Source organism: Anarrhichthys ocellatus, unplaced genomic scaffold (genome assembly GCF_004355925.1).
Source record: "Anarrhichthys ocellatus isolate YVR2014 unplaced genomic scaffold, GSC_Weel_1.0 scaffold6, whole genome shotgun sequence".
Classification (NCBI taxonomy): domain Eukaryota; kingdom Metazoa; phylum Chordata; class Actinopteri; order Perciformes; family Anarhichadidae; genus Anarrhichthys; species Anarrhichthys ocellatus.
This window is the reverse complement of record NW_022280036.1, coordinates 771048-789312: the sequence shown is the minus strand read 5'-3', so window position 1 is coordinate 789312 and position 18265 is coordinate 771048. Positions and strand designations below refer to the sequence as shown.

The 18265-nt window shown below is 40.7% G+C and overlaps 1 long non-coding RNA gene and 2 pseudogenes across 2 annotated transcripts; 1 reads left to right on the top strand and 2 right to left on the bottom strand.

Moving 5' to 3' along the window:
- The first annotated feature begins 2506 nt into the window (after nucleotides 1-2506).
- Nucleotides 2507-7487, top strand: LOC116383117 (uncharacterized). 2 transcript variants are annotated; one of them, XR_004212754.1, is made up of 5 exons: nucleotides 2507-2581; nucleotides 4433-4557; nucleotides 5004-5152; nucleotides 5716-5786; nucleotides 6723-7487. It is a non-coding gene; the product is annotated as an uncharacterized LOC116383117 (long non-coding RNA). The 2 variants fall into 2 exon arrangements; XR_004212753.1 differs by having other exon boundaries at nucleotides 5693-5786.
- A 7887-nt stretch (nucleotides 7488-15374) lies between these two features.
- On the bottom strand, nucleotides 15375-16323 carry LOC116382901 (uncharacterized; annotated as a pseudogene).
- A 5-nt stretch (nucleotides 16324-16328) lies between these two features.
- On the bottom strand, nucleotides 16329-18024 carry LOC116382900 (uncharacterized; annotated as a pseudogene).
- Between the last annotated feature and the right edge of the window lie 241 nt (nucleotides 18025-18265).

The window sequence follows — 18265 nt, the reverse complement described above, 5'->3', positions numbered from 1 at the left end:
TTGGGTTCCACTTTAAAACAATTACTCCCCCACCTTCCACCAGATTGCCACTGAAGTACTGAAAAAGTACCTAAAGGAACATACCATTGGTTTTGCCCAATCAACCCAGTTAGGCTTATTTGCTTACAACATTTTATTAGTGGCAATTCATGAACGTGGCGTTGTAATTTAAATGTGTTTCCCTACCTTTGAGGGGCGCATTGGCTTCAGTTATTATTTAATGAGTTATTATAGTGAGCGGGACTTGAAACTGGCTCATCCTTCGCTAATGCATCATAATGAAGCACATGTCTGCACTGTTTTTTTGTTAAAGTTCTAATAATGTTAAAATGGCAGAGTTATCTGTGAATCCTTCCTGGTGGTGCATTCACGGGCTGAAGTGATCTTCACTGTTCAGCTGCTTTGTATTCATACGTTATGTGGTTTGGACATCAGAGAATACTGAACAAATAATCATCAGACATGAATATTGTTATAAATGATCTACCAAAATTATTTTGCAGACTTCAGAGTAGAAGACGGACAGACGCACCAGGCTTTACCATCCACGTCGGACGCGAAAAGCGGTCTCCTGGGGGAAAGACAGACACGTCATCAGACACTCAAAACAGCTGAAGATGGAAGTTTGAAAAGACCATTTACAAGTAACGAGTATTGATATATCATGACGCCCAAAACTGATGCTAGAGACATACGTCTGACGATAAAAGATTGTTTTATGAATGAGATTATAAAATTGGATGTGTGTTATGGCAGAATAAATGCTGGATTTTAAGGTGGGTGTAACACCTGATCATTTCAAAATTAGGCAAAATGTAAAAAGCATGCACAACCCCTGGCATGTTCATTTAAGCTTTGAAGACACAGAGCCAGTGTCACTGGAGGAGACCTCTCCAGAACCACCGACTGTGACTAGTGATCACTTCAGTCTTAAGAAATAATGTATTTTCTGGAAAATGTTGCCGTCTTCATGATGTTAATAATAAACATAACATACATTGAATGAAACTGTTTTTACATATGGTGAGAGCAATCGAAGTATCACAACAATTGATGCACAGAGCAAGTGGCGTAGTGTATGCAGTGACAGTTATTGAAAGTTAGTTGGTATAATAACGAGTAAAACGAGCACGACATCTGATTTCACCCCGGAGACCGCTGTGCGTGTCCTGTGAGAAATCAAAAGTCAACACTGACTTTACGCTGGTTGCATAACTGTTTGTTATGCAACATTACCTAAGAAGGTCCGCTAAAGGCGGCTGTTACTTATTTACGGTCGTTGTGTTCTTATGGATGTTGTGTAACCCCGCTGCGCTGTTTCATATGAAGCTGATCATGAAACGGATTTTTGTTTCAAAGAAACGTTGACATTCAATACATCCTACGGTTTGTAAAAAATAAAACATACGAAGCAAACATTGTTTTCTGGTGACTGAGTTTGCCTCGTCGTCCCTCACTCGTTGGGTTTCACGCTGAAGTCCCTCTAAACATTTCTTCACTGCCCGGCCACCACAGTCCAGATGAGAGACGATCTGAGCGGATAATGTTTTCACTCATCAAATGAGCCGATAATAATGTTTTTATTCACAGTTCATATGCTCCTAAAAAGAGGCTGAATTGGACATCACTCAAAGATGAGGTAAGCACAGAGCTTTTTGTAGTAGAGATGCAAATAAAAGATCATCATCACGTAATAAATGATCCAGTAACTAATAAAGGGAGCTAAAACGGTTGAGGTAATGTTTACACAAGCTAGCAGTACTATTTTTTTGTTACACTACCATTGTTATGGAAGGCACAACAACAGCTTTCAGCCCAGTTCGTTTTTCTAATAAAGTGCAGAAAATAAATAGCATGATTTTTGCATATTTTTATTGACCCATGCACTCTAAAAAGTCCAACTTCAAATTTGTTGTACTAACACCTTTTTTAAAGTTGAGTCAACAAATCCCTTTGAAAAAAGTTGAGCTAACTCAAAATGTCAACTTTACTAATAAGGAGTGCAGTCCACTGAAACTTTTAAGTCGAGAAAACTTAGCATAGTGGTTTGGGCATCTGCTGAGGTAACTAAGGCCACTGTGCATGGGTAGATGTTAGTAAATATATACATGTACATATATGTATGTATGTGTGTATATATACTGTATCCTACTTTAATTATATATTTTAAATAATAAAATAAAATAAATAAAACATTATTTTCTTTAGCCCCTGTTCAGATACTTTGATTTTTGATATCATTATGTTTAGATACCTTACTTTTTTAGATTTCATTTGATTGACATTTACTTTGTATACCTAAATCTTATTTGTGTAAGAATGTTCATGATCTGCTGAATGTCTGTTGACAATGTTCAATAAAGAGAGAGAGAGAGGAGAAAAAAACACTGCCAACCGCCGTAAAACCAGAAGAAGAAGAAGCAGCAGCAGCAGCAGAAGAAGAAGAAGAAGAAGAGAGGGGAAAAAACGTCTAATCACTGCTACACCAGTGCCTTCGGTTAGAGATAGCAATTCCGCGCCGGTCCACGCCAGTTCAAGTGTTGCTGCAGCATGCCGTCTACCTCGAGCACAAATTAACAAGGTAAGGCTGTGTATGTTCTGGAGTGTGTTAGCTAACGGGCTAGTCAGCTAACCTGTTATTTTTTTTAATGCAAAAGTTAACATTAAGAAGTTTACAACGTGACGGACCCTACCCTATTTTTCACGTGTTCATAATGTCATGTGTAATTTAACGATAACGACCTGCGGCTTGCGGTTTTGCATGGTCGAGTGAATTTGCACATATTCAAGTTAACGTCTGTACTAGTGTAATCTCTGTGAGATGTCTCCGGGCTAAATGAATCTCCTGGAGCTGGTCAGACTTGTGGTAACAGCAGGTTTATTCCACATCTGCATTTATGACAAAGGACAACATAGAAGAATGGGTCATTTTGCGGACAACTGCGCATGCTCTGTCTTTCAGTAAATCCTCCGTTGCGTTCAGGATTACCCATTTTGAAATACACTAACACAGTGGTGACATTGATACAGTGATCGTATAGTGGGTTTAATTTTATGTAAATAAAATAGCCGAAATAGAACATAAATTGTCTCTCTTAAATGTATGAGGAGAATTACAAAAGTATATATAACCAAAAATATATTTATACAGATTTCTCACACTGAACTGTTACCTTTTTTCATTTTATAGTAACAATTCTATAACTGAGTAAACATGTAGACTGTAGAAAACACTACATTAGCATGTTTAAAATAGTATCACACTCTATAGAACATACTGTAACATACCTGCATTTATGACAAAGGACAACATCGAAGAATGGGTCATCTTGCGGACAACTGCGCATGCTCTGTCTAGAAAGACGGCATCAAGTTAGTGTTAGCTAACGTTAGCTGTATTGGAGACATTTTTACTAGCAATAAAACACATAAAAAACGTATAGTTAACTTAATAAAAACATGGCGAATATTATCTAAGACACATAATATTCAACAAAATAAAGCCAGCTCAACCGTTATGTACTTTTAAAGTTAGTTGTCATTATATTGTCCACGGACATTCACGGACCCGTTACCTTTCAGTAAATCCTCCGTTGCGTTCAGGATTACCCATAGTCCTTTGCGTCTACCATTCAGTGCAGGTACACATTTACAACAGCAGGTGGCGTACTTTTCCCATTTAGCGGGATTTAACCTGAACCTCTTCAACTATGTTACACTAACTAAAGCTAACGTTACTACGTTGTATGCACGTGCACAACGTTGTAGCGCCGTATGCTACATTGGTTGGTTTTTGTTAGCTAGCTAACATGCTGCTGCAAAGTGCTTCGCCATTCGTTAGTGTTGGTGGTATTGAAACTCGAGGGCTGCTAGTTTAAGTTACCCGCGCGCGTGTACCATTAAGGTGCACTAGATACAGTCCAGGTAATGAAGTAGACTTAAAGCAACACGCCATTCTTTTGTGCATCCCATTTATTTGTGTTACTCGTAAGACTCCTTGACCTATGCTTTTCCTTCCCTGATGATACAAAACAAATAATACATAAATACTCATATAAAATACTCAGCAAAAGGGGGGATGAAAGTTCTGTTGCTTTTCGTGGTCACCCCCTTCCTTCCATCACTCATAGTATTGTTTGTCATTGTGATAAAACCATTTTAATGACTTGCAAATAGCTCCTTTACACACTTAAGGTAAACATAGTTAGAGGTTAGTGAAATCGTCTTTTAAATTCTCAGTTCTCAGTGTACATTTAATAAATCATGGCAAACTGCTTTTCTGTTTTAGTAAAAAATGTACCATTACTCCTTGGCAATATTTATTGCCCATCTTTGAGCAACTTTGATAATAAGGGGATGTGAAGCTGTTAGATTTGCATGGAGTTTTGACAACTATGCACATTGTTAGCATGTTCTTATCTTTCCTTCATAGGATTTGGATGCAAGTTTTTCCACCCCAGTCAACATGTCCTCTGAAAGCATTACAGACATTACCAGGCGTGATTCTAACCACTCCGTGCCTGTCTACAGACTGCACCTGAGCTTTCAAGACAACTGGTGCGTTAAAATCCCACCTTTCAAGAGTACATAAACAGTCTGGTAAACCTAAAGTGCAGGTCACATTTTGTTGTGAATTGTGTGACTGTAAGGTCCTCTGTGTGCCAGAAAAATGCATAGGCCATCTCAGGGCTAATTTGAAGCAGCATGTGACTGTTTGTTGTCTATTCAAAAACTGTGAATTTACAAGTAATGTCCTTCAGTAGTCATGTAAGCCGGAAGTACAAATCTTACAGTGTTAATGATTTTAGATAATCTGTAATATCTCCAACAACTCCAACTGATCTACCAGAAGCAGATGAAGAATTGCCTGCAGAGTGCAATGATCCACAGGCTACTGTTGGTTGTTCTGAAATAGAAAGCAGCATGTACCTAATGCCTTTGGACAATTATACAATTGAACATAAACTTGCATCATTTCTTAACATGCAAACTGTTTTGTGCAGAGTTCTACAGAATTACTCGAGTGGACCTGAAGAGGATCTTCCTGTCATCATTGGATGCACACTAATCGCAGCTTATTAAGCTGTACAGATCACGCCGTGGAACACTTGGAAAGGACATGAGGATCCTTCTAGACAACTTTGATGAACAGGTAATCGATAAGTAGGAAGTGCATGTGGTATAGCAGGGGTCCTCAATTAGATTTGAACTGGGAACAAAAACTGGGGGACAGACGAGGGGCATTTTCACAATTATTTAGTCCGACACAAGACATCGATTTATAAAACGGACAACTATGCAAACCATAACATTGGAGCAGAGCATTTACCATCAGATCACCCTTTAATATTGCAGTTTGTCTAACAAAATAAATATGAATACACGTTAATGTTCACAGGTGTATTGTATTGTTTGACTTAATTGACATTTCAAATTGATGATTTTGGAGATGAAAAGCAAGAGAGCGTTATTGTGTTTTCACCCTTAAGCGATGTCCAAAAACATGATGCCCATATATACAGTGGTAAAATATGGGTTCATTTAGTTAGTGAATACAGCCGACCTGAAATGCATGCTACAATGCTGGAAGCATTTTGCCAAATGCCTTTGTCTTCTATAGTTTGCATTGAATTTTTTGAATTATAATTATTGTAAATATATACATTTTTAATCTTCCTTTTGTATCTTTCAGACAACTGATGTGCTTGCCCACAGAAAGTCTACAGCTCTATGGGGTCTACCGTTCTTTGATGGAGAAGCCGGACGGCTTTCTGAAGAAATATCTGGTAAGACTAATGTGTCAATGTCATTAAGGTTGCACATTAAGCAAGAAAACACTAATGCAAACTTTCATCAAACCCTCATTTCTACTTCACTGTTACTTTGTTATTCCACCTAAATAGTTTAATAAGTGTAACTTTACAGTTTTTAACATTTCATTTCATGTGATATCGCCAATACTGGCAATATTACTGTAGCATCAAGGTTACATGTGAGTGTGGTGCCTGCATCACATGCATTTTGTAACAGCAATTCTCATTCAAATTTACTGGTAACATTTATAATTCAAAGCCCAAATTAGTCATGGGTTTTGAGACCTCGTATACAGTGCATTCAGAAAGTATTTAGACCTGTTGAAGATTTGTCTGACTTAAAAATGATGCATGTACATATTTTGCAGTATTTGTAATTGTAAAGTCATTCTCTGTCGGTGCATTTTCAAAGTCAATATACCTTTTTGGTTAGCTAATCTTTTTAAGAAAATAAAACTAAAAAAGCCCCTACACACCATTAGCACCCTTTGCCGCTACATGTCTTTAGGGTAAGAATCTGGCAGATTTGGAGTGATTTTGTCCATTGTTTAATGGCAGATTTGCTCCAGTTCCTTCAGGTTTTTGTCACTTATTGAATCGAAGGAAGCCTGTACAGTGAGAGCAAATGTTTCCCTGTATTCTGCTCTATTTATTTAATGACAAGACACGACATTCAGAGTATGAATATTTAAATATTCAAATACTATAATACAAATGTGTAGGGGGTGAATATGGTATGAAAGTGGTATATTTTAGTTTTTAAAATCTGCAGAAAATTTACCAACCAAAAATGTATTTTGACTTTTCAAATGTATGGTTACAGAATGGGAAGGGAAAAAAAAGAGAACTTTAAAGAGGGGGTGAATATTTATGAAAGTCTCTATATGCTTGTGTTTCTTTAAAATACAGACCCGGAGGAATTTTGTGTCAAGGGAGTTGAACTTGGAATACTCAGTTGTTGAAGATGGCGTTGGGACGGTCTGCTCAAGTCCAACAGCAATAAGCATCGCCCTGGTTATTGAGGAACGGATTATCCTGGAGGATGTATGCGACTTCCCAACCGCATTTGCCCTTTTGTTTGGGCTCATCTAGGCTCTTAACCTGGACTATCCGAAGGACTTACGGTACACATTTTTGAAGTAATTCAAAAGGTGTTCATGAACCTTGGTACCCAGTGCTCTACCCGGGTTCAGGCCTTAAAGAACTGTTTGCTGAAGTAGCCTGCCATATCTAAACCACACCTATGGTCTTGGCTGGATTTTCATGAGGGACTGAAATGTCACCAACTTGACCAAATGCCGATGGTATGAGTTGACCAAATTGGTCAACACCCTTAAGTATTAGATGTTTAACAAGTTTATTATTTGCCTTACTACTTTGTATATTACAGCTGAACTATCCACTGATGGTCCTGCACTTTAGGTGTATTATAATTTAATATTAATTTTAGTTTATTGTTGTTACTGCCACATAGCGCCATGCAGGCATATATTTGCATTTATTTTTGTTTTGACCGAGTATTAGGAGAGAACTTTAGTCGGTGTCTTTGGGTTTAAAATGGCGTGAAGTAGAGATTATAAGGATGTTGACCCCCTGCTGTCTACTATTCAAGTGTTGAAATTGAAAGACAATATTGTTTTGCAAGCAAATAACTTATTGTTATTAAACATTTTGTGTTTTAAGATGTTTTTCATTTCTTTGACGGTGTACATTTCTAATTAATTAAAAATGAGGGCTGTAAAAAAGAAAAGTTGAGTATACTTAAAAAGGTTAAGTAACCAGCTGCACAGCTTTTTTGAGTATACTCAACATAAAATGGGCAGTGCTGTTAATGTATGTTTTCAATCTATAAGAACACACAATTTCAAGTTTCTCCAACTTGATATTTCAAGTGTTCTTTAATTAAGTACATGAGTAGACATGAGGATCAAACTCAATATGTTAAGTTATGTTAACTTAAGTACATAAGTAGGTCTGAATAGTAATGTTAAGTTTGACAAACTTAAAATAGCACTTTGAGTTAACTTCTTATCCTAAGTTGACACAACCCATTAGCCCTTAGTTGAGTATACTCAAAAAAGCTGTGCAGCTGGTTACTTAACCTTTTTAAGTATACTCAACTTTTTTTTTTTTTTAGAGTGTGAAGACCTCTTATTTTCAGGTACAGACTCCATCAGGACTGACAGTAGCCTATGAGCCCATATAGAGCAATCAGTATTCATGGGACACGTAGTCATGTCTTAGCCACCAGGAAAATTTGCTGAGATACAAGAAATTGTTAAAGAGGCATTAAAGCATGACATTTTCCAAAGAGTCAACATGGGACAGATTAACAAATGAACAAAAATATCCAACTGTTGTCAAAGTTAACCATGAGAAATCAAAACATATCTATATCATTCTGCTAGCTGTCCGTAGCATCAAAGTCAAAGGCATAGTGTAATTGGATGCTGATGTGGGCCAATATTAATCATATTAATCATCATTTTATTGTCAGGCTCAGCGAGTGAAGTCCAAGCTGGGTCCAAGTTGGAGCATGCGGAGGAGAAAAGACCAATTTCTTCGTCGTGAATGGAAAGTTCTCTTAAGCAGTTTGGAGTGATTTTTCATCAATCATGGCACGGTCCTCCCGAGTTGGGAATTGGGGGGAGGGGGGGCAGAGAGAGTGAGAGAAAAGGGTTGGACCACTCTATTACCTTCACTATGAATAATGATGTATGACATAGAAGCACACAGGAGTTTCTTTAAAATGTTGCCAGCATTGATCTACAGCTTCAGTCATGGGATAACACACATTTAACATTTAGGACACCCCTGGGTGAGAAGCAGAAAACATCACGCGGCAGCTCCGCCTCTGGTTCATCAGTAGAATAGCAAAGACGATGAGTATTTTCCAAAAGAGCTCCTCTTTATTACATATTAACACAATCTCAGACAACCTTCTTCTCTCTGAAAGTGATTCGACATTATGGTCACGTCGTCTGACTCCCCCCCTCCCTCCACCACTTCTTTTGACTTATTTGATAACATCAAACAAAAATGTCATCTATGATGCAATGTCAAGGAAATCTGCTCATTTGTCTATCTCAAGCAAATCTCCACAGTGCAAGTTTTGACATGTTTGCCATCAATATTTCATAAGTAAGCCCCCTAGGTTTTTTTTTTCCTGAACTTCTGGCTTCTTCCAAACCACCCAAGGTCAATCCCCCCCGCCTGTTTCAAGGACCCGTTTCCTCAGAGAATCCACCCAGACCCCTGATATAAACTGACATGTTGTGCCTTACGCATAACACATTGAGTAAAAAGATGAATATTCTATAGGTTAGTGCTGGCGTGGGAAACGCTAAGTGTGACCGGCACTACAACTGTATATTGACGGGTCAATGCTCTGTGCTGCGAGGCGCTCTCACAGTTCTGTTGGTTATGCAAAGCGACCAAGTGTGTGTGCGCTCGGCAGCACAGTGGTTCTGCACCTGCAGGTCTTTTAATGAATAATTGAATCATACACACTATATATTACTGTTAATATTGAAAGAGAGGATTTCTTACTGTTCTGGAGCAACTTTAGTTTTGTCATTACACAGTCTCAAATGGAAATCTGCAAGATTGTCATTCATTTATATCATTCTAAACTAGTGCACAGCAAAATGTTATTAATGTATATTTAAGCATTTTTACAAAATTCTCTAATGTACCTTTACAATAACATTTTTTATGACGGCCATGTCGATAATGCATTATTAACACACGTATACTTATCGTTAGCTGCGAGCCACCGTGGGATGGAAATAGATGTGCTGTAAATATCATATTGAGCACCTTTAAAGCAAAGAACAGCCACTTAGAACAACTTAGAACAGCACAACAATGCAACATAACAGTTATTATAATGCATGATAAAAATAATATAAAATATTAAGTATGACAGTTATTTAAAAAAATAAAATGTCAGAGTGACCAACAATTATGATGTATTATGATACTTGACCTTATAAATACTACGTTATGATTATTGGTATGAAGCATTAATTAATTAATTATTCATGAGAGCTTATTTATCATATGTTTATAAGGCATTATAGACATGGGCATCATAGATGTGTAGCCAAAGCTCTTCTCCATCGTCATATTGTCGGCTCATACAAACATGATTGTAAGCTTCGGTTAATAGCCTGTAATATCCTCCTGAGCATCTACACCGTCAAATAGCTGCCTTCTGCAATAAGTTTTCTTTTGACATTCTGGCCTGTAATGTTAAAGATTGGATGCCATAAGTTGTTAATAGAGCGTTTCCACATCAGTAAACATTCAACATGCTAATGAGATTTAAATATTCACCCACTGACCTTCTGGCGTGGAGCTACACTGGTTCGAGGGCTCCCGCAATGCTGTAATTCAGGGCCTGGCAGAGAACTCCATGTCATAACGATTATCATTTCCCACTCGCATTAATACAAGTTACTCGTTCATTGTACGGCCAGTGTGCCCTTCGACTGCTCAGGTTGAACTGTGCACCACTTTCTAAACATTTTACTGTAAGTAATATGTTTAGCAAGTCCACATGATATCTGAATGCAAATGTAAGTTTACTATACTACCTGTAAATGTCAGCAATTTCCTTTGAAATGGACAGATAAACCTGACTTCATATCATTAGGATTTTCTTATGCTGTTTGCTTTGCTTTATTGTTTGTGAGTTGTACAACGGGACTTTTGACTTGTGGCACCTGGCAGATGAAAAGGCACATGTGAAATGTAGAATGACGGTGGCAGATCAAAACGTACAGTCCTGTTTGTACCAATGGCTCCTTGATATCTGAGTGAGGAAGACAAAGGCAGACTTTTCATTTCTGCCTGCGGATTGACGTGTCAACTGTCAGTCCCATATTTCATCAGCTGCAGCTGGTTGGTTGAACCGGAATTTCGTAATAGCCATCTTAATGACGCACTTCATGGCTATGCATGATATTGTGCCAAAAGACTTGGCATCCTCACCAGCTGACGATCCATGTAGAAGTTGTTCTTTTGTCAAAGTGTGGCGCTAGTTATTCCTTATATTTTCAGTATGATAAAGAACGTAAGATCCCTTTGGCTGCTTTAGCTTTCATACTAAAGTGTCTGCCCTCACTTTATGCAGAACAGAGGCTCAAAAGAGAAACGTTTTTTCCTCCACTGTGTGTGCATATATGAATTTAATGCAAGTTTCATACCGTAAGTATTCACTTTTGAAACTTTTTATCTTACCGTTTTATCCTCAATTGGCTCCTTAAATCATCCAATGGTGAGGAAGACACTGCATGGATGCAGATTTTTGGTAGTTATTTGATGGTGTCCTACAGTTGCTTTATATATTTTGTAGAGTAAAGTGCCTCAATGTGCAGTATTTACAGTAATCAAATATCTGCAACAGGAGTTTTACTGTGGTTTTGGAATGAAAGTGCTTGAGTAAATAGCTGCATTGCTTGTGTCAATTCCTAATTATTAATTATATATCATGTTTAGTTATTTTCTCACCCTTCGTTTCAATTTCCTAATGCCCCAGCCTTTAGTATATCACCTTTTAATGTTACAAGAGGAACAGCTTATAGAATGGGGACTGACTGGTGTGTTAGTAAGTGGTAACACAGGTGACTTTGCAGGAGTCTAAGGGTCGGGTTGAAGAAGGGGTTCAAAAGACATCCAACCACAACAGAAATCATAAGTGTTTCTAGGGGAATTTAATGTGATACGATTATTCAACTACAGCAAGTTTATCGGCGTTTATCTATAGTAATATTAATGGTACAAAATGATGTAAACTTGCAGAGCGTACAGGGTTTTGGATACCCTGAATAAGACTGTCATGTCGAAACGTTCGTAAACCATTAAACCATTTGTTTGTGCATCCTGGCTATGACCAGTGGGCGACTACTCTCCTTTACACTTGCTCACTTGTGTTCAGTCTTTCTGCTCACACAGGTTTTCTGTAGGTGGACTTTAATTCCCTGATCAGCCTGAACCTTTAAGAAGAAGGAGTGCACTTCCCCTTTGCTGGACCTGCAATGTCGGAGTGTTACAGCAGACGCCGTGAGAAATAAAGGGATGATGTCAGGAGCTCTTTGGTTTAATCAGCCTGACAGAACTGTTTGGGTACGCTCGAATGGATAGCGGATGGTATTGAATACAACATTTTTAAATAAAAGCATGTGCTGATGGTCGTTTATGAGAGTTCTTTTTAATATTTGCAGAATTGTAATTGTCATCCATAGCAGCCGACTATGACTCCCTCCCTGCCATCGCATCAGTAAAAAGAATAAATCGTCCTTATGTTTCATGACTGTCGCCAGCTTGTGAGCCTTTTGGAAAGTAAAGAGCAGATTTTACCGTGCATGTTTTCTACCCCGCGATATGAAGCCATGACATCTCCTCTTTCAACCCTATACTTGCTGTAATGTTAATTAGTTCCAAATAAGGGAATGCTTACTTGTTTCTCTACTGCACTAACACTATTTATGTTTCTCTTAAGCCTCTTGAGAGGTTACATCCGATTCATATTTTTTGTCAAAGTGCATTTGACTACCAGTTGAGTTAAAATGAGGGAAGTTTGCCACTGAATTAATTCTAGAGATCCTCCCTGATTGGCCACAGACAGCAGGTGACATAGTATAAAAGGTCTTGGAAGACAGCAAACTGGTTGTCCTGGGTTTTTCACTCTCCAGGAAAGTTTGTTCTCATTAACAAGTTTTTCTGGAAAATGCTGGTCTATTCTTCCCACTCACACTACAGAACCAACCATCCACAAGTACAATCCAGTTTTAAGACATAAAATGTAAATTTCATGGAGGAGGATCCCCAAACCAGTATCTCCTGATATCTTTTATTCACTGTAGAAATTCAAAATGTTATAATAATTGCTGAAATCGGCAGATACACACGCTAACATGTGAAGGAGGGGAGTACTGGCCCTGACATTCACCCGAGACATCTGTCATATTTTTGGTAGTTTTGCTGAGCCAGGGTTGGCATGAGATGAGGTGCACTTTATTAATCCTAAAGGAAAACTAAATGGCATGAAGGACAATGAGACCCAATGGAAAGAATGCCAAATGTCTGATTCCATTGCCTTTTGGGGTGACGGCGCAATTCAGTTACAACTGGATGGCACATACTGTACTGTCACCAAAATGTATTGGAAACAGAAGCAAATGTGTCAACTTGTGTTATTGTTGCTCTGCACACGCTTGTCTTCTGAATATTCCTGTCAGTTTATATTAATATTGCATACGGGCCACATCCAAGACTACACATATGAGCAGCAATTAAGAGCTGCGCATAAATATTAGGGCTGCCATGTGGCTTTTGTGAACAGCAGAAATAGTAATTTACCCACAAGCCCTCTGGGCTTCCTTCTCATTCAACAGTATTTGCCTTTCTTATTCCAGCAGTATCTGGAAACATAAAAGTTGCAGCTGCATGAGTGAATGTAACAGTCGGAACATGGCTGGACTTGAAGTAAACTAAAGTAATGGAGTTGACGTTATATTGATTTGAAGTTCAGGGACAAAGCAATTCACACAAATGTGGTTTCATTTCTGAATCATCAGGTCTGACTATAAAGTAGAATGACACCCTTTAATTTTGTTTCTTGGGAATTCATTATTTTATGGGTTTTAAAACCACAATAACACATTAAACATTAGTTTAATTGCTATGATGATAAATCAACAATTTGACGTACTCTGATACTAAATATTGGAGAAGGCACAGAGTTTTGTCATCACAGATGGGCTCATGGTACTGGAGGCCGAAGGCAGACAACAGAGAAAATGAATTATTTCTATTTGTTTTGGATAGCCACCTGGATGAAGTATTCAGCATCAGGACCAGTTGGACAATTCCAGGTTTTAGGATGCTTAATTGACTTTCAAACTAACTTTAAAATCTGTGATTTTCTCAAGCTGCCTGACTTTACCTGTACATACTCTCCCATACTCTCATTTAATATGGCAGTGAATTTTGCTACGTTTGCCTTGATTTGTTGCTTTTATCGTGTTTATCACTAATGGCCGATGACACAATACATTCATCAACATTTGAAAATGAAGAGTGGGGATTGGATTAAGTGCAGCAGACTTTGAGACGATCAGCGCCCACGGTTTCAACAACCAACCAGGCCTGCTGGACCAAACGCCACCAAACTGCCCCGGGGAGGAGAGCCGAGATGGAGGCTAAGCTAACCCCGCTAGGGAACTGAGGCTACTCCACTACCCAGCATGCTCCTGGCTGTCTGATGTTCAGTTGCAGAAATGGAAGGATGAAAGCACCGGGAGATTGACTGTTAAGCCCACAGAGGAGGACTCCTCTTTTTTACATCATGATGTTTGCTGTTCAAACACAGTCAAAGTTGATGGACAATGTTTTCCATTTTTATTTCAAGATGTCGCCCATATTGTCCACCCAGAGAATTGATTTTGTTGCTGCTGTTCACATTCCCTATGGTGCAAATTCAAAAAATTACAGGAATGCACTACTGTTTTTGTTTTGTGTTTGTTGTGTTGAAAATGTGTGTTGCATGACAATAAATGATCCTTGCAAAAACAAAAGAGAAAAAAAACATACAATACATTTGTGATACTATACACTTGTCTGTAGCAAGTACATGCTTCTAACAGAATCAATGTTATATAGCCCTGTTTTCTGTCTCCTATACCCTATGAATTGTCTTATTATTTATAAGATAATATTTTTACTTAATCTTATTTTGACTACTGCTACACTAGAGAATCTCATTCATAAATCTAAGTAGCAAGATTTTCGAAATGTGAAAAAAAGCTCTAATGCAGAGAAAACTTTGAAGGCAAAACATTTTATATCAGTCTCTGCTCAATGTTTAGAGGCTTAAAGGTGCAAGATCTGAAATTGGGAGCATTTTGATTGCCTCTCCACGGCTCTCAACATGGTGACAGCGAGCACGCAGCTCAGAGCTAACAGTACTAATGGCGCTAACTGCAAACTACAGCATGCTGACAGAGCTAACTGTGTTTACCTGAGGGAGGACAACACAGAGGGAGAGCGAATGTCATTCTCTGCTCAGGTAGACATTAATGTTGTTACTTGTTTGATGCTATATTACATGTTCGTATATGTACAGGTCCTTAAACCAGGGGTCTTCAATGTTTTTCAGGCCAAGGACCCCCAAACTGATAGAGAGATGGAGCAGGGACCTCCAACTATATATATTGTATAAAATTGTGTTTTATATTAAACTGGGTCAAGTGCCATGTATAAACATACCATGTTCACTAACAAGGATCACGCCAATAACAGTATGAGTTTAGAGGTTTATTGCGTAATGAGATGATTGTAAGATTTAGGAAGTGGAAGGGGTCGAGGGATGAAGGGATGTAGGGTAGGGGGATGACGGAATGTAGGGTAGGGGTAGAGGGATGAAGGGATGTAGGGTAGAGGGATGAAGGGATGTGGTGGGGGACCGTTGGTGTCCGCGGCTGGTGGGAACAGAGACTGTTAGGTGGGGGCCGTCTCTTAGGAATCTCTGGCGGTGCAGAGTCCCCAAATATAGCCTCATGAGGACAGATGCCGGTGGGCATTTCTGATATCGTTCAGGTTGGAGCGGATGTAGGAGAGGTACGCGGTGGAAGACCAGCGACCAAGAATCTTAATGATGTGGTCTGGAATTCCTTGACTCGAGGCAGCTGAGGCGGCGCCGGAGCGGAATGAATGACCTGAGTAAAACTCGGGGGGTATTCCTGATCTAGCTAATATATAGCGGAAGTGGTGGTGGAACCAGGACCGCGTGGCCCCGTTGCGGTGATGAAAAGGGGATCTAGCGGAGAAGTTTGGCTGGCTGATCTTGAGATTAAGTAATCGCGGATGGGTTCATACGGACTCAGGTATGTGTCTAGACGGAAGAGGTAGATAGGCTGAGGCGGACCGTACTGGTTGGTCTTGCTGCATTTGAGGTGATTAATGACGGTGTCAGGAGGATGAATTGAGATGTCGGACATGGTGGCATGTCGTGATGGATTGTGGTCGGAGTTTGAGGTGGTGAACTCGGAGCAGCGAAGGAAGCCGAAAAAAGCCAGCAAGAACATGGACTCGAGTACTTTGTCCATGAAGGGAGAGAGGTAGCCAGAGCGGAGAGTATGGATGCAGCGGGTGAGAAGGTCAGAGGTGAGGGGCAGACGTTTAGGCATAGGCCGTGGTTCGGCTTTACGGAGACCTTTGAGTAACATCGCTATATGTGAACGCAAGGCGTTCTTGAGGACAGTTTTGTGAAAAAGTTAATTCCGCTTAGGTATACCCATATCGTGAAGGATTTTATCTTAAGGAGGGAATGGGCAAAAGTAATGAAGTTTGTGAGGGTAAGGATGTTGAGAGATGGGAAGGGAAGGTTAAAAGAGGTGTGGAAGGCTTTGAAGCGTTTCCATCCGGTGAAGTATGATGAGAGTGTTTGAGGGGTGACGCTGTTGAGGATAGCATCTTGAGAGGCGGAGATTAGGTGTTCCAGTTGCGGGGTCAGTTGAAGATGGTGGCTGAAAACGGTGGGACCGGAGTCGGCACAGGGTCTGAGGTTGGCGCTAATCGTCTGCATTTCTGGAATGAGAAACGGGAAAGTGAATCAGCGATGGAGTTGTAGTGACCTGGGATGTGGGAGGCTCGGATGATGAACTGGTGCTGGGCTGAAACCGTTAGTTAGTCTCCGCATGAACATCATTATTTCTAGACAATGGCGCTGTTGTCCGAGTAGACGGCAATGGTCTTTTTTGACCATTCATGCCCCCAAAGAATGGCTGCTACGACTATTGGATACATTTCGGAGATTGCGGAGGAAGGACTAAGGGATGAAAATTCAGGCGGCCATGCGGCTGAGAACCACTTGTCGCCATAGAGGCCACCAAAACCGATGGAGGGTGCTGCGTCTGTGTACAGTTGGATGTCTTCCGGCTTGGTGACGTGTTCGTCGTAGAAGAAGGAAATGCCGTTCCAAGAGGAGAGGAACTGGTGCCATAGCTTTAGCTCTGTCTTGCATGCTTTGTCGAGTGTGACGTGGTCGTGGAGCTTTGTGACAGAGGAGGCGACTGAAAGGAGGTGTGACAAGAAGGTTCGGCCTTGAGGGATAATGCGGATGGCGTAGTTGAGGTGGCCTAAAAGCGAGAGGAGTTGGTGTTTGGTGCATTTGGGGGCCAGGAGGAAATTAGAGATTAGTAATGAAATCCGGTTGATTTTCTCGGTAGGTAAGGATGCTTGGAGTGAGACGGAGTCGAGGGTGATGCCGAGGAATTACAGGGATGTACTGGGACCTGCTGTTTTCTCTGCGGAGAGGGGAACACCGAGTTCCTGGAACACGGCAGTTAGAGTGTGGAGGCCGAGTGCTGGGGGAGAGGAAGGTGGCGTGACAGTGAGGAAGTCGTCTAGGAGGTGGATGACATACAGGAGTTCATGGACGTTTATCAGGATCCAGCAGAGTGCTTCGGAAAGGCAATTGAACATTTTTGGGCTGCTCTTGCATCCGAAGGTCAGGCGAGAAGTAATAAGCACCCTTCCAGAGGACGCCGAAAAGGGGCCAGTAGTCGGGGTGGATGGGAAGTACTTTAAAGGCACTGGTGATGTCTGCTTTAGACGACCAGGCTCCTGGACCTGCAAGGCGAATGAGGGATGCGGCGTGGTCGATCGTGGTATACTGCATGGAGTAGTCCGGGCTGGGGATTAGGCTGTTGATGCTTGGAACTGTGGAGCCGTGGGGGGAAGAGAGGTCTATAATTAGTCTCTTTTTGCCTGAATATTTTCTAGTAGCGATGCCGATTGGACTGATTCTAAATATAGGGAAAGGTGGGCTAGTGAGTGGGCCTATCATAAATGCATCTTTGACTTCCTGAGCCAGGAGCTTGTCGACTGTGTCGGGTTCAGAGATGGCCGATTGCAAATTTTTACAAGTGAAGGAAGATTCTGGCTTCACCTGCACGCCTGGGTGGAAGCCATGGGTAAGACTCTGAATAAGGAAGCTTGTGAACTGGTGGTCTGGATGACTTTTAAGGGCGGAAGCTAGGGCGTGGATGTTAATTGGTGTGTTGAGATACTTACACTTGCTGTGCTTTGTTGGTTTATGGGGAGAGGTTGGTCTTGCATGGGCCCCCCCGCAGAAGGAGCAGGTGTGGAGAAAACAGCAGCTGGAGGATTGGCATCCTAGGTCGTTGAAGTTGTTGCAGACCATCCTCCCGCCCTGGAAGAGGATTGGTCTACCTCTTTTGTCCGTACCTCTGGGGGGACCACCGGAGGTGGTTGGCTGGTTGATTTCTGGTTTAGGGGTGATGGATGGTGATGGATGGTGGGGGAAGTAATGGAGGCAGGCTTCGGTAAACGGGGGGGCTTCGTTTACGGGAAGCTGAGGTGGAGGGCAGGGGTGCTGTGAGGGTGCATGTGGTGGCCGGATGGAAGGGTGCGCCGCAGTGCTC